General features: G+C 47.0%; 1 long non-coding RNA gene across 2 annotated transcripts; it reads right to left on the bottom strand.

The window, feature by feature from the left end:
- Positions 1-464: 464 nt before the first annotated feature.
- LOC146171027 (uncharacterized) lies at positions 465-19,610 on the bottom strand. 2 transcript variants are annotated; one of them, XR_014703046.1, is made up of 3 exons: positions 18,966-19,384; positions 3,674-3,812; positions 465-2,396 (listed from the first exon to the last, which is right to left on the bottom strand). It is a non-coding gene; the product is annotated as an uncharacterized LOC146171027 (long non-coding RNA). The 2 variants fall into 2 exon arrangements; XR_014703045.1 differs by lacking the exon at positions 465-2,396 and having other exon boundaries at positions 3,610-3,812; positions 18,966-19,610.
- Between the last annotated feature and the right edge of the window lie 8,060 nt (positions 19,611-27,670).

Raw genomic sequence — 27,670 nt, forward strand, 5'->3', positions numbered from 1 at the left:
TGCACGATAACTGCTACTTTCTCTCTCTCTATTTTCTCTGACCACTTTTCTCAGTTTACTGGCTGGTCTGTCCACCCTTTTTACCAGGTGTTCAACAACTGCCACTGAGAGTGAAGGCTGGTATCCTGTTCTAGAGAGGCACTGCATCATTGAGAGAGCTGATAATAAAGTACAATTTCACAATTCCTCTCTAGCCTGCTCGCAGTGCACAGAGTGGAAAGGCAGCAAGGATTGCCTCTGTTGCTCCTGGGCTGAAGGGCTCAGTTTGAGTCCCCTTAAAAAATGTAGCGTTGTCTAGAAACCTCACTAAATTATTTTACGGTACTTCGCGTGTCAGTACTACCTGTTTGAGGCACTTGGGAAACATAAAAACATACCTATCTTGCTTAAGCAGAAAAACATTTCGTGCCATAGTCAATGAAAACAATGTCATTTACAAATCTAAACAGGTAGGGTGCCTCAGTAGCCAGCTGCTTTCAAGGAGTAAACACTGCTCTCTCTGGCAAGCATGTTGGCTCCCACACTTGATCCTGTTTGGCTGCACCGACCACTGTGCATTGGTGGGCTGTTCGTGGTGTGGTGTGGTGGACTGCAGAAAACTGCTGTCGCGCAGAATTCCACAAATTTCTAGGTCATCTGCTAGAAACTCTGCACCTTGTGAGCATTCATACTTTTGGGCAATGCAAGTAGCATATTCTTTGGCGGTTCATTGACGTCAACGCTAAAAAATACTGCGAAGCTGCACCCTCTCACCGGTATGCAAGAAAAGGTAGAACATGAGGAAAAAGAAGTAGACTTTCAGTGGTGTGGTGAGCACAGCGTCAAAAATTTTTTGTGTTTTATTTCATGGCGACATGTCCTAGAGGCTGTTCTGCGCGTGCTGACAGCAGCGGGAATGAGTTTTGCCTAGATGGACAAATGTGGACTAGTGGAACCTGTTTTTTGGTGGAAACTAGGTAGGTCGCCCTTGATGATATGACTTTGCAAATGCCATGGTTACACTGCCCATAGGTCAGTCTTAGGTAGCTCATCCCTCATTGGTTTTGCAGTTTGTTGGGACAAGTTGCTGTTACTTGGTATTTGTCTGTGCTTCCATGATGACCTTCACTGCTCACTCTCAAGGAGTTCACTGCACAGCACTGTGATTGTATCAACAAACGCCGCTAAATATGTCTGTACAGGAAGTTGCTGGTGCGAGACAGTCATAGTTATTGATAATGGGTTCGGCCTTTCCTCTGAGTCAGCAAGACTGCAGGCATAGGCTGCGCCTTAGCATACCTGGGCTTTTTATCCAAAGGTAATTGTGTAAAAAGTCAACTGTGCAAAAACTTATCATTTGCAGCTCAAGTTCCGTGCTACTGATGTAGCCATGGAACTGGCCTGGTGAACGGTTTTCATGTTCATACTAGTGTGGCATCATCCTACGCAATTTGGCAACTTTGTGCTCTATATTCCAAATAGAAATAAAAGAAAAACATTAGTGACCACAGTCAGTTCTCAGTGCCCTTCCCTAGTTGCAGTGTAAATTAACCAAGTAAGCCAAGCCTTTTCGGTATTTGGCCTAGAAGCATAATAAGCTAGCAGAATCTTTACTGTGGTGGCGAAAGCAATGTCACTTGCAGAAAAAAGCGGCTTGTATTGCATAAATTTGCACAGTCCCTTGATCCTGCATGCAATAAATTGTTATAATTGTTTATTCAACGATGTAATGAACTAAGATCAGCTGTTGCCAGGTAAAAAAAAAAAAGACTATTTACGAGTTGTGCTTGTGACAAATTCCCTTTCTGAGACTGTCATTTTGCCTTATTTTTCGTTGTTACTTCATAATTTGGCTAAAATGGTATTCAGCATACTGTGACAGGCCATTGGAATAATTAATTTGATTTGGTAGCACAGTTTTAGCACTCTTTCTGCATTTGGCAAAGTATGCTTTCATTGCTCTGCGGGAAAATTAATCTGCAAAAGTCATGTGCCTGTTACTAGCTGGATTGATTGGGTTAACAATATTCTAAAGTTACCTGCAAGTACACATTGTGTACTTATTCATCCATTCTTGTATCATTTTCTTCTGTAAATGTCTTCTAGCTTACGCTTGATATATCCTGTTCTCATGCATATTCAAGGAAGAAAGGGGGGTACAATGCACAGTTGCCAGTTGAATTTCGCAGCACTTTCGCAGGAATGGGAGAGCTTGCTGCGCTCTTGCTTCAAATATGCTGCTGAGCGAGAAGGGGTCCACCGCCAGGGCCACGGCGCCGAGCTGTCTGGATGCTCAGTTCATGTTCTAACACGTTGCTTCTCTCTCCTTGGCATGGCTCGCTCCCAGTGCACCGGTGCTTTGCACAGAAGTATCCGGATTTTGTGAAGGAGGCGTTCGCCGGATGATGCCGACTTGTCTAAAAAAATCCAAGCCATTAGAAAAAAAGTGAAGCACAAACTGCTTTATTAAAGCATTCATGAGAATAACTGACTGGTATCCATTTGGCTGCATGCAGCGATGGGGCTACAAAGTATATCTGTTACGGCTGTATACCTTCTCATTCTAGCCTTATAGGGCTGAAGTCAGCTAGCTAGGTGAACGGTAATTAGCTATTCGTTCATCCAGGACCTAATCCAACCTGGAGGATTTCATTTCATTAACAGTCAATATCCAATAAAGTCTGGATAAATGTTTTGAAGTACAGCGTGTTCCACAATTATATGCACCCCGTAGAATACATCTCCTTGTTAAACTGGTGCATTGTTTGAGATCAAATTTCACACAAAAATGGCATTTGGTTGACAATACTGTCCTCTAGAACATTTGTTTGGGGTACTTGCCTGACTCGATCACTGCGGAGCAATCCACTGTCTCAGTGATGGCACTGGTGAGGCCATCTTATTTTGTTTGTCTCTGCTATAGAAATTTCACAAAGGGAGGGAGGCCGGGAGAGACTTTTTTCGCTTTGCCATCCCCGCAAACAATGTGATCGAATATTCAAATTCAGACTGAATCAAGCAATTGCCCCAAACAAATGTGGTATGAAACAATACTGCCAAGCAAATGCCGCTTCTGTACAAAATTTGAGCTCAAACGTAAAGTTCTCCAGTTCAGCTGAGAGAAGCAATCTACAGTATTGATATAATTGCAAAACACGCTGTGTGTTTAATAGTATTTTACTAGAGGCATCTGTTCCTGAGTAACTCAACTTGCCAAGTGGTCTCACATTGCCCCATGGCCCCTCTTGAGAGGTCCCTGTCCAATAAGCACACTGCGCATGACCCTAATTGCAAAATTTCCACGAACGTAAAGCCTTTTCCTTTACCATGGCTGAGACAAACACAGAACACTTGTTTGTGATTTCTAACTCACCACCTTGAAGTAACTTTGTGTGCACAAAACCACAAAAACTACCAAGAAAAAATCAACATGCTACCAGCAGCAACCATGCTGCACCATCATTCCAAGTACTGCAAAAAGTTGAAGCCTATTGTGCACGGTCGGGTGGTATACTCTAAGTTTTGATTAATACGCTGCTGTTCGACAGTGGCTGAGTACATGACGGGCACCGACAGAAGCACCAACCATGACAACAACAATGACTAGAAAAAAATAAATGAAAAGAAGTGTGCATGAGGGCAAATGAAACTTTTATTTCAAGGTCAACATATGAACTCCATGATTCCAACTCACATGATATACTGCGTGTGCTGCTCTTCCCCCGTTCCAGACAAAACTGTGCTCATGAAAAAACAAACAAACAAGCAGGATCCATGTTGCAGTGATGACCCCCCTCAAAAAAACGGTTGCTGAATCAGGTGGCACCATTTTCCTGCGAATAAAATGAGTTTTGATAAATGCTTCCACCTCCGCAGTACCTAGCTGATCAGAGCTAAGGCACTGATCGTGAGTACAGATTTGTTTCTAGCCACAACTACTACTTTGCAATTGTGGTGAAGGCAGGTCAAACTCCTCGAAATGAGGAATTGAATTTGGTTGTCCAGCACTCACATCGGTGGAGCTAGGTGACTACACAACATGCCATTCATAGGCAGGAATGCTTTAAGCTGAGGTGACAAGTGGCTTGTCTTGTACATCAAAGTCGAACAAATGACAGCAACATATATAATATCAGACTGGGTCTATATCTAACTGATTGGGTAACTGGTAGCAGACCATGAGCAGAGGTTGATGATCTTCGATCTGCAATAGTCTGGAACTTGGCCCCGATTGAGAGAGCGCAAATGATGAGCCTACATTTTATTCTTCCTTCACTGGTTACATCTTTGTAAGCATAAACCAGCGAGCCTAGCAATTTACACTCTTGAATTATGAGCGATCATAAAAGATCACTGGGTAAGCAAGAACACAGGCCAGGGTGAGACGTTGAGCGTGCGGATTCTTTCGATTTTTTTTAAATCAGAAAATGCCCATGTAAGAAAACCGCGGAGGACCTTAATTACTTTATGCGCGCGCGCATGGATGCGGCTATTGTCACGAGGTTGTTTGCGGAAAAAAAAGAGGAGGAGGAAGGAAGGGGGGGGAGACGGGTTCTGCACGAGCTAAGAAGCGTGCTAAACGGGAACTGATTTGTTAGTTTTTTTTTTTTTTTATTATTTTCAATTACAAAATGCCCCCCGTAGCTTAAACCTGTTTCCGCTGTTACCCTTTCGCAGCGTACTGGAAAGTTAACGCCGTTTTTCTTCCTGATTTTTTTTTTTTTTTTCTCTACTGGGACGTCAAGCTTCGCCCAAAGGCGAACTCCGTGAAAGAGAGAGAGAGAGAGAGAGGAAAAAAAAAACGCGTAAAGTGTTCCTGAGCTGGTTCCTCCGAAGTGCAGTTGATCGCCCGTGAATCGGCAAAGTACGCAGACGAACAGAAATTGTCTAGGCACCTGGGTCTTCCACACGGATATGCTTTTTCACTGACATTTTTCGTTAACATCCGAAAGCTCCTACCTAACTAGGCTAAGGCGTGCCTAGCAAAGCAGACAACGCACATTGTTAAGCCATGATCCACCAAAACACATACGGGTTTTATTAACCTTTTTGTAGTGATTTTTTTATACTGTAGTGTGCGTTTTAAATCACCACTCAATGCATTGACTATTTCATGCAAATCATGAAAATCGGACAACATTGTTCATAAATACTTTTTAAACATCTGGCAATACAAAACTTTGGGTTTTAGCGTGCAAATACCTGCTTTGATTTTTCACGAAAATAAGTTTAATTTTAATTTTATTGAATATAAGAGCCTTGAAATAATGGAAAACGTAATCACAAAATATTTTTATTTTTTAAAATGTTGGCCACATTGTAATTTTACAAAAACCTGGCAACATAACAAAATCAAAATCCTTATTATCAAAATATTTTCAGGATATTTGACCACCTCGTAACTCCACAAACAATTTCATTATTTTATAAAAATAACGTTCAGAGACAAGAGTGGCTAATTCAACGCACGAAAGAAATGTCATAATCAAATATGACGTCATAAACCAGAAGTGACGCTCAGACCATGTTCAGAACGAATGACGTCAACAGTACCTCTTGCTGGGCTAGTTGGTCTGGCGGTTCGTCTTTCTGTGTGTTCTGTCTAATATTTAGCGCTGTTTTTTTCCTTTGGTTAAACAACGAATGACGTCGTTGGTTTAATGGTGGATTTCTGAATTTTCTTATACTTTCTAGAGAAGAAGCCTTCTAGAACACTTTGTCTGTGGTCCGTGCTGCCTAGTGCTGATGAGACCGTAGGCCTAGCGATCTGTAGTCGAGCGGTCGTGTTGCATCTTCTCTTTCTAGGCGTGTCCACCGTCACTGCATCGCATTTTGGCTTGTGCTAGCGCCTCTGCAGCATCGCTGGGCCTTTGTCGCGGCAGTTCCTAGCTCGATCGGGGCCTCGCTGAAATCAGACTTACTGAAGAGGATACCCAAGTGCAGCAGCTACTCATTTACAGTACATCCTGTGCTCGACCCGCAGCTCGGGTCTGCTGCTTCCGTTGCAGTGCGGACTGTTAGCAACTGCACGAACGTAGCCTTCGGGCACCATCGCCGTTGGAACGTTGATATTTTTCTGCGTCTACCGTGCGCGACTCTCCTGCTGGTGACGGTGTGTATGTGCACGCGGAATTAGCTTCAAAATGGAGAGACCACGCTTAACTGACAACAGGGCAAACTCAATGTGCGAATATCTTCATAATGGTCCGACGGTAGTTTGCTTCTGAAAACAATAACTTGACAGTGCCCATGTCGTTTGGTTTTATTTACGCTGCTTTTTTATTGCTTGGTAGGTCCCGAGTTTCAGCGGTGTGCCATTCCCAAATGAGAATCTAGTTCCTCTGACTTGCTGAATTGAGGTGCAGACTAGTGAATGTTGCTTTTCTGTATTTTAGTTTTGACAGAGACCTTCAATGGTAGTACTGAAGGGCTCTGGTTATGAGTCAAGTTTTACTGCTAGGATCGTCTTGTAACGCACAATCCAGGTGCCTGAGCAGGAAAAGGCATCGTCTGAGCTGTCCGGCAATGACTTGCTGCCCAGAAGGCTTTAGCTGGGAAACATACACGTATCTAGGAGGCAAATGTTTTTGTTGTTAAAATAAGAGAGATCTCAATTGAACCAAGAGAAGGTCCATTCATCCAATCTTGATATGTTCAGTGCTGATTAAGTGATACTGTACCATTCATTTGCTCACAAAAAAAAAAAAAAATATTTTATATATTGCTGAATAAATTCGTTTGCGTGGCACTGCCAGTCAGTTTGCTATCTGATGCTGCCTAAATATTTAAGAAGTTATCTTTTGCTAGCAAGGGCACTTTGAGTCTCCAGAATAATAGCACTCGGCACTATCACGGACCCTTGGCCGAGATCAAGCTCAGTGGGAGTTGTTCCATAAGCTAGCTGCACCAGTTATGATTCTCACCAGAGCCTTGGCTCCCCATCAATGGCCAGTGGCTGCACCAATCTTCAGCATCCCATAGGTTAACTCGTAGGCCTCCGGTTCCAAAGAGACAACCCGTGGGCCTGTCTGGCCCCTTGTGACAAATCCCTATTGGCCTCCGAATTTCCGTCGCAGGTGCTGGAGGTGACTATGGACTTCTCCACGTCAGTGAAGACTAGGGATAGCCATAAAGCAGGTGTTACCTTCTCAATTGCCACAAGCTCAAAAAGCAGCCTCCAGTCCAGCTGTTGCATAAAAGACGATGTCTAAATTATAGCCGCTTGCTCCCTCTTTCCCACTTATCTTGCCTACTGAGAGTATCATCCGTTGGAACCACTGAAGGTGTTGAAGAACAATTTTTATTTATTAAATATTTATAATGCACCAACATTTTGCCTACAAGAAACACAAAATGACTCCCACAAATTTTGTGACTAATAATGTATTCCGCAAGGATAAAGCAGAGAAGAGCTCACCAATCAGGTGATGTACCATTGTAAACCAGAAATCCATTTCATGTTGAACTTTCTTTATATATAGCAATCTACAGGGGTGGTGGTAGTACGAGCCTTTATTTTTGTTATAACAATGTGTTGAACCTCCACTCCACTGGATTATAGGCTGTGCAGCGAAGGGTAAAAGCTAATTGACCAGCTCCCAGAGCCATCCTTGTTAGTTGCAAGTTTTAATGCACATTATCTATTGTGGAGATGTCCAAGAACCGACTCACAAGCTGTAATAATAGAAAACCTATTGAACAAGCAAGAGAAACCATACAACAACATATCCCACTATACGTACGCAGCAATAGACCTTTTTGTTGGCTGTCGGCCTCTTTTTGTTACCATTGAAGTGGCTATTATTAATCTCTATGGAAGTGGTCAGTTCCCATTTCTCTAAAACAAAAAACAATCAAGGCATAAATAATCCTAGGAAGTTTAAAGAACATGCTGCTGACTAGACATTGTGACACTCTCTGCATTGCCCTCTTCATGAACCACTGAACTAAGTGCACATTAATTTCAATCATTGGTGACACTGCATAACATAAAAGGTGCACAGAAATACTTTACAGAGATATCAGGTAAAGCACAAAACAAATGAAGACCATAGCTGTGCACTCTGGTTTCCAGTCTTAAATGGCCTGGCCTCCACATAAAGTGCAACTGCTTGGAAATGCAGGCTGGAAATTGTGGCATATTCCTCGAGGTAGGAAAATATGAGCTATCAATTGCCGTATGATATGACTTCATGTCCTTGCAGGCAGAGTACGGGTGCTGGGAGTTTTACACAGATCCTCCAAGTTTCCTGGTCTTGTGTGCAGCACGTGGGCCCTGATTCTCCAAATAAAAAAGCAAACGCAGATTTTCTGCCTAATGTTGTGGCGTCCTATTGGCTGCAAGACACATCATAGAAAAAAAAAATGTGGGTCATTTAAGTGTGGCAACTGCCTTTATTCTCTGTGAAATGCCATCAGAACAGATGGACCAATTTCTTTTCAAAAACCTCATGTCATGCTTGCAAATCCAAGTTTGAAACTACAGTGTGCTGGGAGCTACATTGCCATAACATGCCTAGAAATGAGGCAGTCAACAGACTGCTTGTGTCTGCCACTCTCCGTAGTACTACGAACATTGAGAAAAAGTACCACACTAAGACCTCAAACCGCCCGTTGGGGACACAATTCGCAGAATTCAGAAACAAGAAATGGTACGTACCAGCCAAAAACAAGCTACATGCAATAAAACCAAAAATTGCAAGCTAAATTACCAAAAACTAAGACCAGTTTAAAGGAGTAGCTTTGTACAGGCTGATGATATTACATGCACACACACAACACATTTATATCTTCTAAGTACTAATGCGCTGCCACCACATTGCTGTAAACACCATGACTGGCTGTCATCCATGTTTTATTCATCTGTAGAAGGCTAGAATAAGAAAGAAGGTTTCTCTTTCCAGAGTGGTACATAAATCAGATACCCATACACAGATCCTTCTTTCTCAGTGGTGCCCATCAAATGTTTTCTTTAAAAAGAGAAAGTTGTTTTCAGGATGTAGGTTTTTTACATGAAAATTTTACCAGCCTAAACCTGAGCCTCTTTCTCAATCCTGAAAAGATGATTTGTTTTTTGTTTTTTTCAAGCCCACGCATCACAGGCCTCGCCATATTTGCCCAGGCAAGGGCTGCCACTGAGGCATCTTAACCTCATGTCAGCTTAGTAATTTTTGCAGATCTTGTTATAGACCCAGCGTAGGCTGGTAACTCAGGCAAGAGCGGCAGCCGAGGCCACTGGGGTCTTGAAATGAAGACTCCACTCACTGCCCCCCCCCCCCCCCTTTTTTTTCTCTTTTCCTTTCTCTTTTCTTTTTCTTTTCGAAATAAAGTTTTCTCTCTCTCTCTCTCTGTTATACACTGCAAATTAATCTTTTAGAGCTATTGATATTAATCACCTTCTAAAAGCTTCACACCCAGCACATTTTACTGACTCGAGTTATGCACTTATCTTGTGCTTGGCACTCATTGGCCTCAGGTCTCCTACACCGTGAAAATCCACCGTCACAGGGAGTTGTCTGCTCCTAGTGGCTAATGGTGGCAGTTATGCCAAAACCACAAACACACAATAACGTGATGAGACTAAGCCGAGACAGTCTTATCATGTTACTGCTGCAATCCAAACTACATGTGGTTTATTTGTTATTTCAGGGTTGTTTGTGCTGTATGCAGTGCATATTACAACATGAAACACCGTAACTTTGATGTTGGGTGTAGTTTTAGTGAATGAATCAATCTGCACTGACCTGTACAGAGTGCGTGCTGTTGTACTGAGTGAGCAATTTAAGCAAAGCATTCAATTGTATCCTTGGATCAGCAGGGTTAATAAATGTTGCAACAGCAGGCTCGGGTATGTACGCCACATCAGCATGATCCAATTTACTATATCTTATCCTTTTAACATTTTCATGGATGCTGAGAATGTCATGCTGATTGTTTACCCTGCCACCTGTGGTACCATTTTGTAAACGAGCTGTTACAATAGTTTAACCAATAAACTTATCATTCACTTTTGTGTCTTTGCTATGGCTCTAGAGCACTATAGTGTTCTGCAACTTTATCGGAACCATCTAGGAAAAATTTCCCACTGGTCGAGGTGGGAAAATTCTCTAAGCCGGTTCCGAGAATTTTGCAGAACACTGTATATAGATGCGTGCTTCCTTTTATTCACTTTGTCTCCACAATGACTTTCAAGGTGTTGTTGCAGCTTGATGCAGAAGTGGCGCAAGCTTTATGGTTCTAAGAAATTTATCTTTTGGTCTTGTTGCTCAGTGAAGCAATTTGTCAAGAAAGGCAGCTCAGTAGTCAAAGTAAATGCACAGTGGTGAAACCAAAATGGTATTTTCATACCTTAAAACAAATGTGTACAGCACTATACATTGCAGCGGTGGTGGAATATATGTCTTCTGTAAATTTTACTGCCTCATTAGACAGGAGGAGAAAATGGTCTAGGCATGTATGCAATGCACAGGACAAATAACTGGAAGAAAGTGGCATTGCGCATGGGTGGGAAGGGAAGGGAGCCTTTACCAAGGGGATGTAGCTTGTTGGTATATTGGATGGGTAGTTGAAGTGGGCAATTTTAGAGACCTGCGAGAGCGTGAATGCTCTCCAGGATGCCAAGTTCCTGATGTGGAACACATTTCCGATCCTGCTACATATGTCATCATCATCATTCCCCCCCCCCCCCATGTCAGCATGTCCCGCATTTAGCTAACAGGTGGTGCATGGTCACCCTACCTCTACTAATGCTTCTCTTAAATGCCTGCCCACCACCACAACACAAAATGTTAGACAAGCAATCCTAATTTAAGTTCCTAGAAAAACTCCTAGTCAGGGATAAGGTGGATATAGGGACGCAGAGGGCAGATAAGGATGAAAGGTACAGTGATGTGCTTGGGATGCAGGCGGTTGCATTTTCACTAAGCACTACTAGTAGCAAAAGAAAGGGAACGAAAGAGAGGAAGAAAGAGCTTCTGCTGTATATTCTCGCAGGCTTTTAGAATGGGTATACAGTACATGTACAGCATGTTAATTATGGACAGGAAATGTATAAGAAGGATGGGCTATGAAAGTGAAGATATTTCCCATTTGTTTCTTAGTGAAAATTTTAAACTGAAAAACCAGGCTGAACACCATATTTTTTTTTACTAAGAAAAAATCCCAAGAAATTTATACGAGATATACCGTCCCCGCGATCACTCTTACAAAGAGTGGCCCATAGATCCGCCCCCGGCATAGCTACATTTCCGAATGTTACATTTCCCTCTGACATGGTGGCTCAGTGATTAGGGTGCTCAACTGATCATCCTAAAGTCGCAGGCCGCGTTTCTGCGGAAACGAAGCGCAGAGCCCCGTGTACTGTGCAGTGCCAGCTGGTTCAGGAACCAGGTGGTTTAAACTGCTACCTCGCAATTAATTGTGGCAGTGTTCCTGGTCGCACTTCGCTAATGCGGCCGTTTGACAGCATGCCGTCATTTCGATCGATATACTCTCCATCGGCGCTTGGATGGTGTGAAATGCTCTGTCTGTTTCGCACTGAAGTCTCGCACGCTCAGAACGACGTGAATTTTGCTCCTTCTCACGGGGCAGATCGATAACCACTGCAATTAACGCGAGTGCGAACAATCAAAATCGCAAAGAGAAACGAAACTATACCGTGCCAAACGGAGCACGACCTCTGTGGTTTCGTTCTCGGCATTTTTTTTCCTTGACCTCTGCAGCTTAATTAAACGACGCAGGTTGTGTATACACATTCCACAGACACACGATAGCTTTTTCCTAGGTTTAGGCACCCGCCACGAAAATAACGGAGATCTCCCGCCCGCTGAACGCGATCGACGCGGTGCCTGCGCTCAGGCATGGCAGTGCGTTTAGGATGTTCTGCCCATACTGAACAGTAGCTTGTAGGGAAAAAGAAAGAAAGAAAAAAAAAAACCCCGCGGTGCACAATTACTAATGGAAGTTTTTTTTTTTTGTCTTTTTTTCTTTTACGTTCTCTGCATTCGGTACATATTACAGGCTGGTACGCTTCCTTTAGTACGAAAAATATGACAGCACGGGGTTCTATCATATCGATCGATATGCGGTCACCTCAGTCAGTTGAGAGTAAAATTTGATATGGTGTGCGTATTTGTGCCATGCAGTTTTTTGGAGCTGGAAAAATGGGTCGTGATGAAAAGCTGGCATGCTTCGAATGTTTCATCCGCTTTTGTATTGTGACTGATACAACTGATATATATTATGTGCCCGCACTTTGTCCATTACCTTTTGGTTTTTGGTTTACGAGGCTTACCGTTCCAAAGCGACTCAGGTTATGATAGAAGCCTTAGTGGAGGAACGGAAATTTCGACCACCTGGGGTTCTTTAACGTGCGCTGACATCGCACAGCACACGGGCGCCTTGCTTTTCGCCTCCATCGAAAAACGGCCGCCGAGGCCGGAATTCGATCCCGCGTCCTCGGGAACAGTAGTCGAGCGTAGTAACCACTGCGCCACCCCGACGGGCAGGGCTCCATTACCTCTTCCGTTCTTACAGCTTGAGTGGCTTTGGAACATCACTTAAATATAAGCGATCTAATACGCTCTTTTATAAAACAAGTACGCAAAGATATATTGGCAGTTTCAAAAAATCCGGCCCCTGAGATCGTGTGGGCCTGCCTTAATTGTATGTTCGAGTTGTGCTATAAAGTGCACTTATGTATATGTATATAGCACAAACGCATGAGCATGCATGCTCATGCAGGGTTCGATGCAGGCAGTGTCCACCCTCCTGCGCAGCATCAATTAATTGACCAAAGGTGCTGGACACGTAAATGCAAGCTTTACATTTGCAGACGAGAAAAAAGAAATGCGCTATTTCTTGTCGGTCTTACAATTTAATTTACTAGCTGGCGGAAAGTGCAAACTTTTGCCACTCAGCTTGAAAAATGAGAGCATCGACACTCAGCACAGGCTTTCCTCAGGCGTAGCTGGAAAAGCAGGTTTCCTGTTCCCAGCTGGAAGGGAATGCGATTGCAGCTGCAGTCATTCCAGCATGGAGCCTGCAGCTGGAAGTGTAAATTTTCCACAAACCGAACCGACCTTTTTTCGCCTGGAGCTGTTTACTTTCACCGCGCAGAATTTTTTTCCTACTTCCCCCCACACACACATGAATAAAGCTTTTTTTTTGTTTGTTTGTTTTTCTTTCACCTGACCTTAGCTTCTCGGGAAAAAAAAGCTTCAAGTTTGACGAATCGCTCTTGACTTTGCTTGAATAAAAATCTTCTATAGGAGAGAAAACCTGGGCCAGGGGGCGCTGCGCCGCTCTGTGCGTCAACGCCCTCCATGGAGACCCCGTCAAAACCTCCGCGCAGTGCGGCCGCGTCGTCTGCTCTCCGCCGCATAGAAAAGTATGCTGTCGTCTGCTCCGCGCTGCTTTCCAGCACCTGTTTGCGCGCGCGCTCGGTTTTTTCTCTCCTCTTCCGGCCGCATTCTGGCCGCCGTCGCGCTCCAACAAAGGGGGTAAGAAAAAAAAAAAAAACTGGAATGAAAAAGTGACGGCGCGCTTTTTCGCAAAACTCGTGAAAGTGTTTTTCTCTCTTCTCTCTTTCGTGTTGAAACGATGGTTGTCGTTTTTTTTTTTTTTTTAGGTATCTCGCACCTCTGTTTGTAACTGGCGGTGCCGCAGCAGCCATCACGGAACCAAGTCGGCCTCAAGAAACACATATATGTCATTAATGCTATCACTCGGCGCTTATAAAGGGAAAACGCATACGTTAATCGTTCTATCCTCATACACGATCCTGCTTCGGGAGCTCAAAACTGCGCATTCGCTAAAGGGGATAACTGAACTAGGGATTGCACAGCGTAGCTGTGAAATTAAGAACACAAAAGTTTACTTGGAGAGATGTCCCCGCCTGCATGAATAGTCGTCAGGCATTTCCTCGCCCTTCGTCTCGCGGAGAGAGGAAACTGCCGAAAACATGGCACGCCTCGGCTTCTCGTCAGTGATCCACGTCGTTAAGAAACCTCTCATCGTTAAAAGTAGATAAGTCATTGATTTCGGATGGCAGCGCCACAGCAGCGAACTCCCCCTGACCGCTGTCAGCAGGAACCAAAGGGTAAGGTGGCATGCTTTGTGCCTTTGTAGGGAACGGGTCCTAAACGCGCCGAAAGCAGGCACCACGGCGCTAAAACGTCTGTCCTCAAAGAGTTGAATAGGCCCCTTTCAAGTGAGCACTCACAAATGGAAAGGAAGCTCCCCAACCAGCGCCCGGAGCACTCGTCGCGTATCAATTCTTAACGAGAAGGCTGGACCCTTCATTCTGTGAACAACATGGACAGAGACGTCAAGAGGTGCCGCCTCAAGTCCTTCGAAATACCTGTCGCTTGCCTCTGCTTTCGACTACCAAATTCGCGTTCGTTTTTTTTTTTTTTTTTTTTTTTTTGTCTGAGCCTGCCAACAAGCGCCCTTTGAAAACAATGTCCGCAGCGATCAATTAATCATAATTTCTCATTTTCGAAAGCACCGAAATAAAAAGCGTGCCTCCAGTCAGCCTCTATGTCAGCCGGGGCACAGAAAAAATCAAAAATAAGAAACACCACTGGAAAGAGCGCCAGCTTTGCGCGCACAGACGCACGACCATCCCCCCTCGTCCTAACTCTCCTTCTCCCGCTCCACGTGCACGTGTGGCTGCCTGTAGCACGCGCTCCCGAGCGAGCGGGCTGCGCAGACTCCGCAGACAGCCGCGCGCAACGCGGGCGCGGATGCGCGTAGGCACGGCCGGTCTCGAGGGAGAGCGCGCTCTCTCCCTCGAGACCGGCCGTGGCGTAGGTTTTGTAGTTCCTCTCCGCTCCGCTGGAAACCGAGCGCTGGCGTCGCGAAGCAAACTCCAGCTTTGGTTCCCTATACGAGACTTGAGCGCGACTACACGGGCAAATAACCGCATTGATGATATCATGCCTGCGTTTTTAGTGCTTTCGCAAAAACCTGATGTCTGAAGCTGATTTTCACCTCTGACCTTTCCGAGGGATGGGTAACAGGAGAAGGAACACAGATCCGTCACACAGAGTACAGAGAGCTTGAACGAGTGCAGAAAGGAGAGAAAAGGCTGCGACGCGTACTGAGGGAGAAAAGGCGGTGGAGGAATTCTAGCCACCCTAGAGGAATGCTCGACATGTGCGAAACCGGTTCAGCAGCGAAGCTAGAAGGCTTCTGCTCCAAAGCTACGGCGTTCAGACACTAGGGGATGTAGCTCGCCCCGCTTATTTGCATTCACTGCTTGGCTCTCTTGACTGATTTCTGTCACTGCTCTGCTTCTCGGCTTACAACGGAGGGTAACCGGGGCCGATCCGGTTGGATGACTAACAGCGGGCAAGGCAGCGGCTGTAGGAAACAACGGAAGTCGTCTCGGCTAAGATAAAGAAACATGTGGATGCATGAAGCGATATGCACATAAAAATTGCCCACGATTACGTTACATCCTAATGCGAAATTTGAGCGCAGCTCATAACCTGTTTCATCTTTGTGATAAATTGAGGCAAAGATTTCGAGCAAGACACGAATGTACAATTATAGACAGCTTTTTTTTTTCGCCCGTATTCCGTCAAGAAACGCTCCACTAACAGTTTTTGGCTGTCATGAAAGAAGCTTTGTGGTCGGAGAAGTGCAATTGAGTTAACGTAAGGTTGCGGGAAGCAACGCGGTGGCCCATGGGAACGTTGCGCGACGAACAGATAGCAGCGACTGACTGATGCCGCTGACGTCGCTAGCGAATGAAGCGAGTGAGAGTTGGATGCACACACCGTGATCCGCTGATAACGAGCCGCGGCGTTTCGGCAACAGCAGAGCACCCTCGCCGCACCACATGAAGAGAGGCGGAGCCCCTCCTCCTCTTTCTGCATGACGGCGACGGTGTTGCTAGCGCGGTCGCTGCTAGCGCTGCCTCCGGCGCCCCCTCCCTTTCCTCGTGCTCTTCGGTTGCTGCGCGCGCTTCTGCCCCCCTCGATCGCCGCTGAGTGTGCCCCCCCCCCCTCTTTCTGCGAGGGTCCGGTTGCCGAAGCGCCGGCTCAAACTGGGGGCTGAAATGGGGGCGGAACTGGTTACGAGGCCGACGCCGCCGCGAAACCCAGGAACGGACGCCAAAGAGCTGCGCTCTAAAAAAGTCAGCAGGAAGCCAATAAGAAGGGCAATAGAACAGCTGCAGAGACCTATCTGTATTTCAAAATTATGTTCTTGTGGAGGGCCACGTCAAACTTTTTCACTGACCACGAAATTTACCCTTTTCTAGTCGCGCACCTCTCTTGCGGCTGCCAGGCTAAAGTGAGCCAGGCGAAGTACGTTTGCCGGGACGGGTTACCAACCATAGTGGAATGGGCATATTTTCGGAGCACTAGTTGCGTGCAGGGCTGGTCTCGCCCAGCCTGGACAGACGCGTGAGTCATCTGTGGACACACTGTTAAACACTCCGCCCCCCCCCCCTTTGCCACACACACACACACACACACACACACACACACACACACACACACACACACACACACACACACACACACACACACACACACACACACACACACACACACACACACACACACACACACACACACACACACACACACACACACACACACACACACACACACACACACACACACTGTTAACTCATGACAACAGGACGGTGGCGAACCTGGCCCTGTCTTCTCGCTTGAGGCGAGCTAGAGCAGGTGGGGAAAATGCATTGAGTGCAGTCCGAAGGCCTAGAAGATGCTAGCACTGCACGAAATTATTGTGCAGCAGCTAGTCTCGTCAACGAAGCTATGAACGTCGTTTCGTGGAACAGCATGTGCCGCGAACTGCTCCCCTCATTTTCACATGGCATCCCGGAGAAAATGGTGGCCGAGGAAGCTTCGCGCATGCGCAGTAACGGTGCTTGAAAAACTACAGTACAAAGTGCGATTCTTACAGACCGGTCTGGAAGCATGGTCGCCAGATTAAAACTGGAAAATAACGTTTAACATTTGAGGCAAAGCAAACAATCTTGTCAGAACGGCCTGCTGCTGCACGATATTCTATGATAAACAGAGTTAAACCGCCGTCTGTATTTTCTGCATACATAAATTTCAAAATGACTCCTTGCAAACATGACGTACGTGGTGTTCGGTAACGTTGCAAAGGATCGCGCACCTCCCAAGGAATGGAATAAAGGGGCCCGGCCGCGATTGTCCCCTCCCTCCGTTCAAGACAAAATTTTACATACGAAAAGCATGCTGAATTGCATTGTTTTTTCTCCCACAAAAAGCATGAAATACGTGGTAAATTTAAATGTGACCGTCCCTGGAGCGACCTATAAATCAGCACGTGCAGCGAATCAAGCCCGCATTTATCGGTCATTCTTGGAGAGATCGTTGGGGATAGGTGGTGATCCCATTGGAACCATGCATTTTGAAGTTTTGGGCGAAAAATGAGGGTCTGGCGCTCCACAATATTTTAGTAGGTTGTCAGACTTTAAAACCCGCCAAATCAATAAAAATCGCTTCGTGAAATATTTGAGCGGTGTTCATGTAGCATTACAATGATATGAATGATATTTTTTTCACTGCATTCGTGACATGTTAATTTGCTATTAATTTTTGGGCTTTAAGTCTGTTTTTATTTATAGGCCCCTAAAGTTGAAGCATCACTTTTTTTAGAAGTCAGGTAGAACGAAAGGAAGAAGATGGTTTGCACGGTATAAAAAAGAAGAACCGAACAAGGGTAAATAGGGTACGCCTCAGGTCGCAGATGAGCCAACGTTTCGACAAGTGGACTTGTCTTCGTCTGGGAAGTGGAATTCATGGTACGTACTATAGTTGACGTGCATAGTCGTTCTGATGCAATCCCTCCATGTCGTTGATTTTGCTCTCTTCCATCTATTAGTGAAGTTCGGGCGTAGTGTTGGGCCGTAGTGTTCGCCTCCCTGCACGAAAACCACAGTCTCCTGCGGTCTATCTGTCCACCCTATAAGCTCACAATTTGGTACGAGCTCTCCGCCGAAATCAGGCCTCTGGAGCCGAACCTGGGTCGTACTGTATACAGTCGGACCGCTGGCCGTGCCGGACCTCAAAAAGTAGGCAGTGGCCTATGGCATGTACTCCATTGTCCACTGGGGCTACACACTCGATAATATTTCGCTACAACGAAACCGGATCAAGTTCTCCGCCGTTGCACACCGAGATACGCCACACGCACTTAGCCACACACGAGTCACAGCTAGGGCTCGGGAAACTTCAGCATCAGCCAAACATGACGCTTTTGCTGTTCATTCTACTGCTGACCCTTCCAAACGTATTTTACTCAGTCATCTTTTGTGCGTTTAATATCACCCAATATCCCTTTAGCCCCGTCGCTAATTACGTGCACCACGAGCGTTTGCTTCGCCTCCGTTTGCGCACTGTTTACTCCATGTAAGAAGAAAAAAATTCCAAGCCATGCTTTTTCCTCGCACTATCGTGACAACACTCCGTGACCGGTTCTGCATAAGAGGTTAACAAAAAGTTTCACTAGCACCTATTTCACTCATCTGCGAACGTTTGAGGCAGTACGTACACTGTACGTATTTACAGGACAGTACCATTACCCGGAAAGGCCGTGCGAAAAGAATATATGTATTTTTCACTGACAGTATATCCCTACGTTCAGGCATTATTAAATAGTAATTCAATCAGGTTGCGCTTACAATAGCACATGCAGAAGCGCTGCGTATGCATTGCAATCTTATTGTGCATTATTAACGTGGTTTGTATAGAAATAATAATCACCGAAGCTCATTAGTTTCTCTCTCTCTCTCTATATATATATATATATATATATATATATATATTTAGGCACCGTACGGCAGCCTCTTTGCGAGCAAAATACGCGGACAATAATCTTCCTGACAGAAACGGAACGAGAAAAAAAAAATTCTTGACGTTGTTCTTTTCAGACACATTTCATCTCTGAAGTGAATGACGGTAAACAAAACTTACCGCACGAGACGGGCTGTTATTTCCACAAACGCGAGGGCTGTGCGGCACGAAGTCCCGAAGCTTGCAGTCATGTGCACGTGTGCCCTGTCTCCTGCTGTCGTCAACAAGGTTCTTGGGGTCACTATCACATACAACAACACTGCCACCGCCATACTGCACTGCGTCTTCACACTGCACGTGGTGACGGGCCGCTTTTGAGATGAAGGCGATGCTTCCTGTGTGCTTGTGTCGAAGGGAACGCTGGCTTCTCGTCATGATAATCACCAGATCACGCAAAGCTGACGGGCGACACAGCATACAGGCGTGGCATACCATTTGCAAAGATGATTTATGGTAGTTAACGTCCCAAACCGACTCTGGCTATGAGAGACGCCCATTTGCAAAGAGCCGGGCGAAAAACACAACCGCCAAAGAGGTTGCAAATTATACAAAATGGCGTGCTCAGGGAATCTTCCGAGGATTCCCCGTGGGGAACAACAAGCTTGGCAATTTAGACGCCCATTGTTCCTACGTAGAGAAACCTTGTATTTGTGCAGGAAACTGTAAGAGTGCGGGAAAAAGCATACGCATGCGTTTATTTCGACTTAAATGCGGCACGCGATGGTTTAGTAAAAGCGACGTGTGCTGCTGAAACACACACCACACCTAGGGACACCGCGTGACTCGCTTAGGTAGAGCGCGGCGCTAAAAAGGGAAACAAGGCGCCAGTCAACTCTAGGCACTGACGGCGCCAGTTGCCCCTACTTTTGCTTCTTTATACCCATGCGAGTTACCGAGTGCCCCTAGCTCCAGCCCATCGTTACATCACTTCGTGGTGCGGCTTTGCGGCCTAGCGCAGTCCACGCCACCGGCAACTTCCATGGGCGGATTCCCCAGCCGGAATTTCAATCGGGCCAACTTCAAATCGCTGCAAATTTTTCACATGACGGTATACAATAACAGATTACACATTGGAGTGTTCTTTTTTGTTTCTTCGTCTTAAGAGCTTAGCGCCGGCATCTATGAAATAACCTGGACACAGTTTATCGGTGCCATTTTCATGCAATAAAGAGAAGTTGGGAAATTTTTATTCCTTCTCTGTTTGAACGGTCACTAAAACCTATACGGACATCAAAGGACTGGAATGACCTTCCTGCTGCTGCTGTTAGCCACTGCAACCACGTCCACTTCAAGCACTTCATTGAAAAACTCATCTGCGTCGCCTAAGGCCCATCCCTCATGTGAAACCCCTTCACATGGGCATTTGAGGTGAAAATAATAATAACAATAATAATTTGTATATGTTTCGCCACATGGAAGCTTTCTCACGGTAACGTGAAAGGCTCCCCGAACAGGCGAGCGTACGCATCTGCTCCAGCATTAATTGATTGACAATTTTCATTGAGCGAAATACAGGACTTGAAGAGTCAGTGTCCGGTATCCTCATTTATGAATTCTGGAGGCTGCCACTGCCGCCGTGACAAATTTATGAGCCTGTGTTGATCTTTCGGATCATTGCAAGACTGGGCTGGCCTCGCACTGCTCGAATGATGAGTGAGGAGTTTTTAGGCGTGATAATTTACCATTGCAGCCTCGCGAGATGTTGGAGAGTGCTGAGTGGTTACCACACAAGGGGAATGTATGCAGGCAAACATGGTTTCATCTGTAAGAGAGCTTGCAGCAATTAAGACATTCGGGCTACATGCGCTGTTTTAAAATACCTGCAAGAATGGGGGGTTTATTCAGTAGACCAACAGGACTTGATCAGCAGGACTGAGCAGATCAGCGGCGAACACAGCGGCAGCGAACACAGCGGCAGCGAACACAGTCAGATCCAGCACGCGCAGCGATCACGATGCCACTGACTGGCATGTTCCTTGTGCACTTCTTCCTCTTCACAATTACCCGCGGGACGAAGAGGAGACATCCTGGCGACTTACGGCGTGAGCAAGACGGCAGGGTCGTAATAGGGTTTGAGGCGCTGGACGTGAACAATCTCGCGTCCGCGCCGGCGTAGATCGTGGGACGGCGTAACAGGTTCCACCACGTAATTAACCGGAAAGGTGCGCTCCAGAACACGGTATGGGCCATGGTATTTAGCCTGAAATTTTGAAGATAGTCCAGGGGCGCTGGAAGGTATCCATAGCCACACAAGAGCGCCAGACGAGAAGTGCGGTGTCGAGTGTTGGCTGTCATGGTTGGATTTATGGCGGTACTGGGTGTTAGCCGTGAATGCGCGGGCGATTTGTTGACAGTCTTCCGCATGCTGGCTGCTTGAGACGCAGGTGTATACTCTGATATGTCTGGCTGATAGGGGAGTATGGTGTCGATTGTAGCAGAGGGGTGACGGCCGTAGAGGAGAAAAAAAGGAGAGAAGCCAGTAGTAGACTGCGTTGCGGTATTGTATGCGTACGTGACATACGGAAGGACGAGGTCCCAGTTTGAGTGGCTGGAGGAGACGTACATAGAGAGCATGTCGCCAAGGGTACGATTGAAACGCTCAGTGAGGCCATTAGTCTGGGGATGATAGGCGGAGGTGGTTCTATGAATAATGTTGCACTTGGTGAGCGAGGCTTTCACAGCGTCACTCAAGAAAACGCGTCCTCGGTCGCTGAGCAGCTCTCGAGGTGCGCCATGGCGAAGAACAAATCGCTGCAAAATGAAGGAAGCTACTTCTGACGCTGTGGTAGATGGAAGTGCGGCGGTTTCTGCATACCTCGTCAGATGATCAACGGCTACGATAGCCCAGTGGTTGCCGGCCGCAGTGTAGGGAAGCGGCCCGTACAAATCAATGCCGACGCGGTCGAAAGGACGTGGTGGGCTGGGTAACGGCAGCAACTCTCCAGCAGAACGTTGAGGAGATGGCTTGCGACGTTGACAGGTGAGGCATGAGCGAACGTACTTGAGTACAAAGGTGTACATACCCCGCCAGTAGTAACGCAACCGGAGACGAGTGTATGTCTTGAAGACGCCCGCGTGACCGGATTGTGGGTCAGCGTGGAAATAGTCACACATTTGCGAACGTAGCTGCCGGGGGATAACTAGCAACCACTTGCGGCCATCCGCGCAGTAGTTGCGGCGGTAGAGGAGGTTATCACGAATGGCGAAGTGGGAAGCATGGCGGGGGAGAGCACGCGATGGAGAAGCAGCTGTAGGATTGGAGATAAAATCGAGGATAGAGTTTATCCAAGGATCTTGCCGCTGCGCTGACGGCATGTCATCGATGTGAAGCGATGGCGGGGAATCGTCGGAAGGGGAAAGGCTCGCGACCTCAGCTGTAAGGGGGCAGCGGGAAAGGGCATCGGCGTCGTGATGTTTGCGGCCAGAGCGGTAAACAACGCGGACATCATATTCCTGAAGGCGAAGAGCCCATCTTGCCAGTCTGCCGGACGGGTCTTTCAGTGAGAAAAGCCAGCAAAGCGCATGGTGGTCCGTCACTACGTCAAAAGGGCGACCATAGAGGTAAGGGCGGAATTTAGTAAGAGCCCAAAGAATCGCTAAGCATTCTTTTTCAGTGACAGAGTAATTGGATTCAGCCTTCGTGAGTGTACGGCTAGCATAGGCGACCACGTATTCAGTATGACCTGCTTTGCGCTGAGCGAGCACAGCGCCGAGACCAATACCACTGGCGTCTGTGTGGACCTCAGTAGGCGCTGTGGGGTCGATGTGACGTAGGACAGGCGGTGCCGTGAGGATGTGTCGTAAAGCATTGAAGGCATCGTCGCACGCTGGTGACCACGACGAAAGGTCGGAACTGCCGGACAGAAGTTCTGTCAAGGGAGCAGCAATGGAAGCAAAATTCCTAATAAAGCGGCGAAAGTAAGAGCACAGCCCGAGGAAGCTACGTAGATCTTTGATGGAAGTCGGTTTGGGAAAGGCTGTTACGGCACGAAGTTTGGCAGGGTCTGGAGATACACCTTCTTTGGAAACAACGTGGCCGAGAATGGTGAGCTGGCGGGCGGCAAAACGACATTTTTTTCAAATTCAGCTGCAGTCCGGCATCAGATAGGCAGGTCAAAACGTGCTTCAGACGGTAGAGGTGTGTGTCAAAGTCACGAGAAAAGACGACAATGTCATCGAGGTAGCAGAGGCATGTCTTCCACTTTAGGCCACGCAAAATGGTGTCCATCATCCGCTCAAATGTTGCCGGAGCATTACAAAGGCCAAACGGCGTAACTGTGAATTCGTACAAGCCGTCGGGAGTTACAAAGGCGGTTTTGGGGCGTTCAGCCGCTTCCAAGGGGACTTGCCAGTACCCGGAACGTAAATCTAGGGAAGAAAAGAGTTCGGCGCCTTGCAAACAATCGAGAGCGTCGTCGATGCGTGGGAGAGGATAGACGTCCTTTCGCGTAATCTTATTAAGGCGGCGATAATCGACACAGAAGCGGATAGAACCATCTTTCTTTTTTACAAGGACAACAGGTGAGACCCAAGGGCTGCTTGAGGGCTGAATCACGCCATTCTGGATCATTAGGTTGACTTGCTCTTCAATAGCCTGGCGTTCGGTTGCAGACACACGATAGGGGCGCTGTCGTAGTGGTGCGTGGGTGCCGGTGTCGATGCGATGAGGGACTGTAGAAGTTTGACCTAAAGAACTTTGATGAGAGTCGAAGGAGGAGCGAAAGTGATGTAGTAGGTTCAAAAGTTGAGTGCGCTGCTCTGGGGGAAGATCGGCATCGATGGAACGGAGGAACAAGTCTGTAGAGGGGGGAGCGGGCGCAGGTGAAGGGGTGCTGAGCGCAGTCACGGCACAGTGTGGCGCGTCGTCAGGTTCCTCAGAGATCAGAAGGGATGCGATTGGCTGGATACCTCCGAGGAATTCGCCATGGCGCAAAGCAGTAGGGGAGTTAAATGGGTTAGAGACCCATAACATGGAAAGGCCAGCGGAAATAGCGAGCACTGCGTAGGGCAATGGAAGACACTTGCGGCGCAGGAAAGTATGGGCTGGTGTGAAGAGAACGGTGTCATCGCTAATAGATGCACAAGCGACACGAACAAGCACTGAAGAGGAGGGAGGAAGGTCGATATCTTCGGCGACGAGGACTTTAGCACTGGAATTTGATTGATCAGCGTCATGGTAAGGCATGGGGCATAGTCGAGAACCCCACTTCAGCTCGAGCACAATCAATAATAGCAGCATGGCGCGACAGGAAATCCCAGCCTAAAATTACAGCGTGCGAGCAACTTGGCAGCACGACGAACTCATTCGTATAAAGGGCATTCTGGATAACTACTCGAACGGTGCACGCTGCTAAAGGCTTGATATGCTGAGCGCTGGCCGTTCGCAACGAAAGTCCCGCAATTGGCGTCTTCACTTTCTTTAAAGTGCGACATAGTTTTGCGTCCATTACCGAAATCGCAGCACCAGTGTCAATTAGAGCCATGACAGCAACACCCTCGACGAAAACTTCAATTAGGTTTGTCGGCGACAGATGAGGACTTGGGAAGTTCGACTGGGTCGCAGTTCTCGCCTCAGGAACTGCGGCCTCTAGTTTTCCTCATGTGAAGCGTTCTGTCGACGTCGCATCGGAGAGATAGAGCGGCGTCGCGGCGACGGTGAACGGCGGTCGGACATGACTGAGCGGTCTGTGGAGAAATGAGGGCGGGCTGGAGGCTCAGTAGGCGAGGAATACTGAGGCGTCGGAGACCAGTATGCAGAACCATGAGTAGGTGGTGCCGACACCGGGAGACGGTTGCGGCAATAACGAGAAATGTGTCCAGCAAGCCCGCAAGTGTAACAAATTGGCCGGTTATCCGTCGTGCGCCAGGGATTACGTGGTCTTGGAGCCGGTCACATAAACTGCGCAGGTTCTCGCGCAGGCGCAGGAGGCGGCTGAACGTAGGCAGGTGGCGGTGGAGCATATGTAGGTGGCGGTCGGGCCGCAACAGCCGCATATGTTAACGGCGCTGTAAACAGGCATGGGTTGAGGGGCTGGAGGAAGAGATTCAGCTACCTGTTCTTGAATAATGTGGCGCAAACTGGGAGCTAGGAGCGAGGAAGGTTCTTGATGGCAGGATATAAGGGAGAGCTATCGAGCAACTTCTTCCCGAATGAAGCTCTTAATTTGTGGCAGGAGAGTAGAATGTTCGCCTGCATCTGTCAGGCCAGCAAGGGACTCCGAGTGCATGGTGTTCGCGCGAGTTATGGCCCTTTGTTTCCGCAGTTCATCATAACTTTGACACAGTGTAACCACTTCCGCGACGGTGCGGATATCTCGAGCCGACAGCATCTGAAAGGCATCGTCATCGATGGCTTGCAGAATGTGCTTGATCTTCTCGGCCTCTGACATGTGTGGGTTAACGCGCTTGCACAAGTCAACGACGTCCTCGATATAGCTCGTGAAATTTTCGCCAACTTGCTGAGACCGCGTACGCAAGCGCTGTTCAGCGCGGAGTTTCCTCACAGCTGGTAGGCCGAAAACTTCAGAGAAACTAGCTTTAAACGCGGACCATGATGGAATGTCCACTTCATGGTTTCGAAACCATAGGTTTGCTATGCCGGTGAGATAGAAAATGACGTTGCTTAACTTTGTTTCCGCGTCCCATTTGTTGTGAACGCTCACTCGTTCATAGGATATGAGCCAGTCCTCGACATCGTGGTCGTCAGTGCCGCTGAAGATGGCGGGGTCTCGCTGGCGGAGGGAGCCAGGACAGATGATGGCCGAGCCAACTTGTACGGCTTGGTGGTTGACGTCCTCAGGCATCGCAGGAGGTGGTAATGTACGGCTGCGGAGTTCCAGGGCGAGAGGATAGATATTGACCGGCAGCTACGAAATGTAAGAATGGGGGGTTTATTCAGTAGACCAACAGGACTTGATCAGCAGGACTGAGCAGATCAGCGGCGAACACAGCGGCAGCGAACACAGTCAGATCCAGCACACGCAGCGATCACGATGCCACTGACTGGCATGTTCCTTGTGCACTTCTTCCTCTTCACACACCATTTTTTTTTTAAATCTTCTCTTGGTTACCGTTTATTGTAAATCACCCAATACAGCCGTTCTGTCGATTTATTACCTGGCGTTCCTCAAGGTTCGGAGCTTGGCCTTTATGATTCCTTGAACATTAATGGCTTACCTGGCCGTGTCACGTCACAAATACGCCTATATGCAGACGATGCAGACGACTGTGCTTTAATATACCCGAAGATCACCTCCAACTAAAAGCAACATTTACTAGTTCTCACGCTGGTGTAATACCTGGCAAAAGAAAAAGTTAACTCAAACTGTAGTGATGTATTTTTCTACCAGCACGCCCTCTTCGCTGTTTTATTATGCTTTCTACGATCTACCATTGCTCAGGACTTTCGAGTATAAGTACCTCGTCGTTATATTTAACAATAACACGTAATAGACAGAGCATGTAATTTGCTTTACACTATAAAGCACTAAAAAAGCTTGGGTATTTGAGAGCATTGCCTAGTGCCCCAAAAGGAACTACGCTATTAATGTGCACATGCATTAATTAGTCTGGCAAGTGAATACGCGTCTCCGCTACGAACCCTTAATAAACACTGAAACTGACATAATCGAGAGCATTAAAAAAATGTATTCAGGATCATATATCGTCGGTACGATCGCTATTTTTCACCTTCTTGTGCCGTGTCCACATTGAATCTAACCCATCCGTGGGCTGTGCTGTCACGTGGATTCACTGAAGTTCTTGTATTGCATCGTTAATTGAGTTTACCATGTAACATTTAATTCCCTTATCTTCTGTATTCACCCACCAATCAAGAATCATCAAAAACAGGTCTTTCCCCGGACAGTGGACCTATTCCAGTAAGACTACTGAGCATGCGCGAAGCCTCCTCGGCCGCCATTTTTACCGGTTTTGCGGACGAAAAGGGGGAGGAGTTCGCTACACGTGCTTTTCCAAGAAACGACGTCCGTCGCTTCATCGGTGCGACGAATTGCTGCACAATAATTTCGCGCAGTACCCAGCACCTTCGAGGCTTTTGAGAATGCACGCATTTTATTGTCGCCGCCTACCACCTCGCCTAAATAGTGAAGTCACAGCCAGGTTCTTCAGCGTCCTGTTGTCATGGGTTAGAGCGTTGGTTGGGGTGGGTGGGGAGGTGTGCAGTGGTGTGTACACAGATGACTCACGCGTCTCTGCACAGACTAGACGAGACCAGTCATGCACTCAACTACGTCTTGAAAAGAAAGCCCACCCCACTATTGTGAACGAATCTCAGCAGGAAATATGCCAGGGAGCCTCGGTAACCCGTCCCGTGAGACTTGGCATGGCGGCCGCAGGAGAAGTCCGCCACTGGAAAAAGGAGAAAAAGTGCATTGAGCACTTCAGCACATTTCTAACAGCTATCGATGTCACGTACATGATGCTTTAAATCAATTGTGTAGTGTTCGCTCTGGAATACTTCATTTTTTTTTTCATTTTACAACGTCTGTACTCTATTATATGCGCTATGTGTATAAACATGCTGGACTGAGCTTACCGTTTTAACGGACTGCAGTGTGCATAACTAAATAAATAAATACTCTAACAGCAAATCCCTGAAGCCTCCATTTGATCTCGGGATTTTTTTTTTTTTTCGTGCCCTTCGCGACTCCCAACCTTATGTAATCCTCTCTTCTCGCTCAATTCCGCAACACCTGCCTTTTTTATGTCGCATGCATGTTCGCTGACACTCGATCAGCGCTGCTATTTACGCTTGCGCGTTTCAGCGCTTTCCACACAAATGTTGCGCGGGTGTGCGACTCGGA

Source organism: Amblyomma maculatum, unplaced genomic scaffold (assembly GCF_055883805.1).
Source record: "Amblyomma maculatum isolate TAMU_Amacu unplaced genomic scaffold, ASM5588380v1 scaffold_24, whole genome shotgun sequence".
NCBI classification, from domain to species: Eukaryota; Metazoa; Arthropoda; class Arachnida; order Ixodida; family Ixodidae; genus Amblyomma; species Amblyomma maculatum.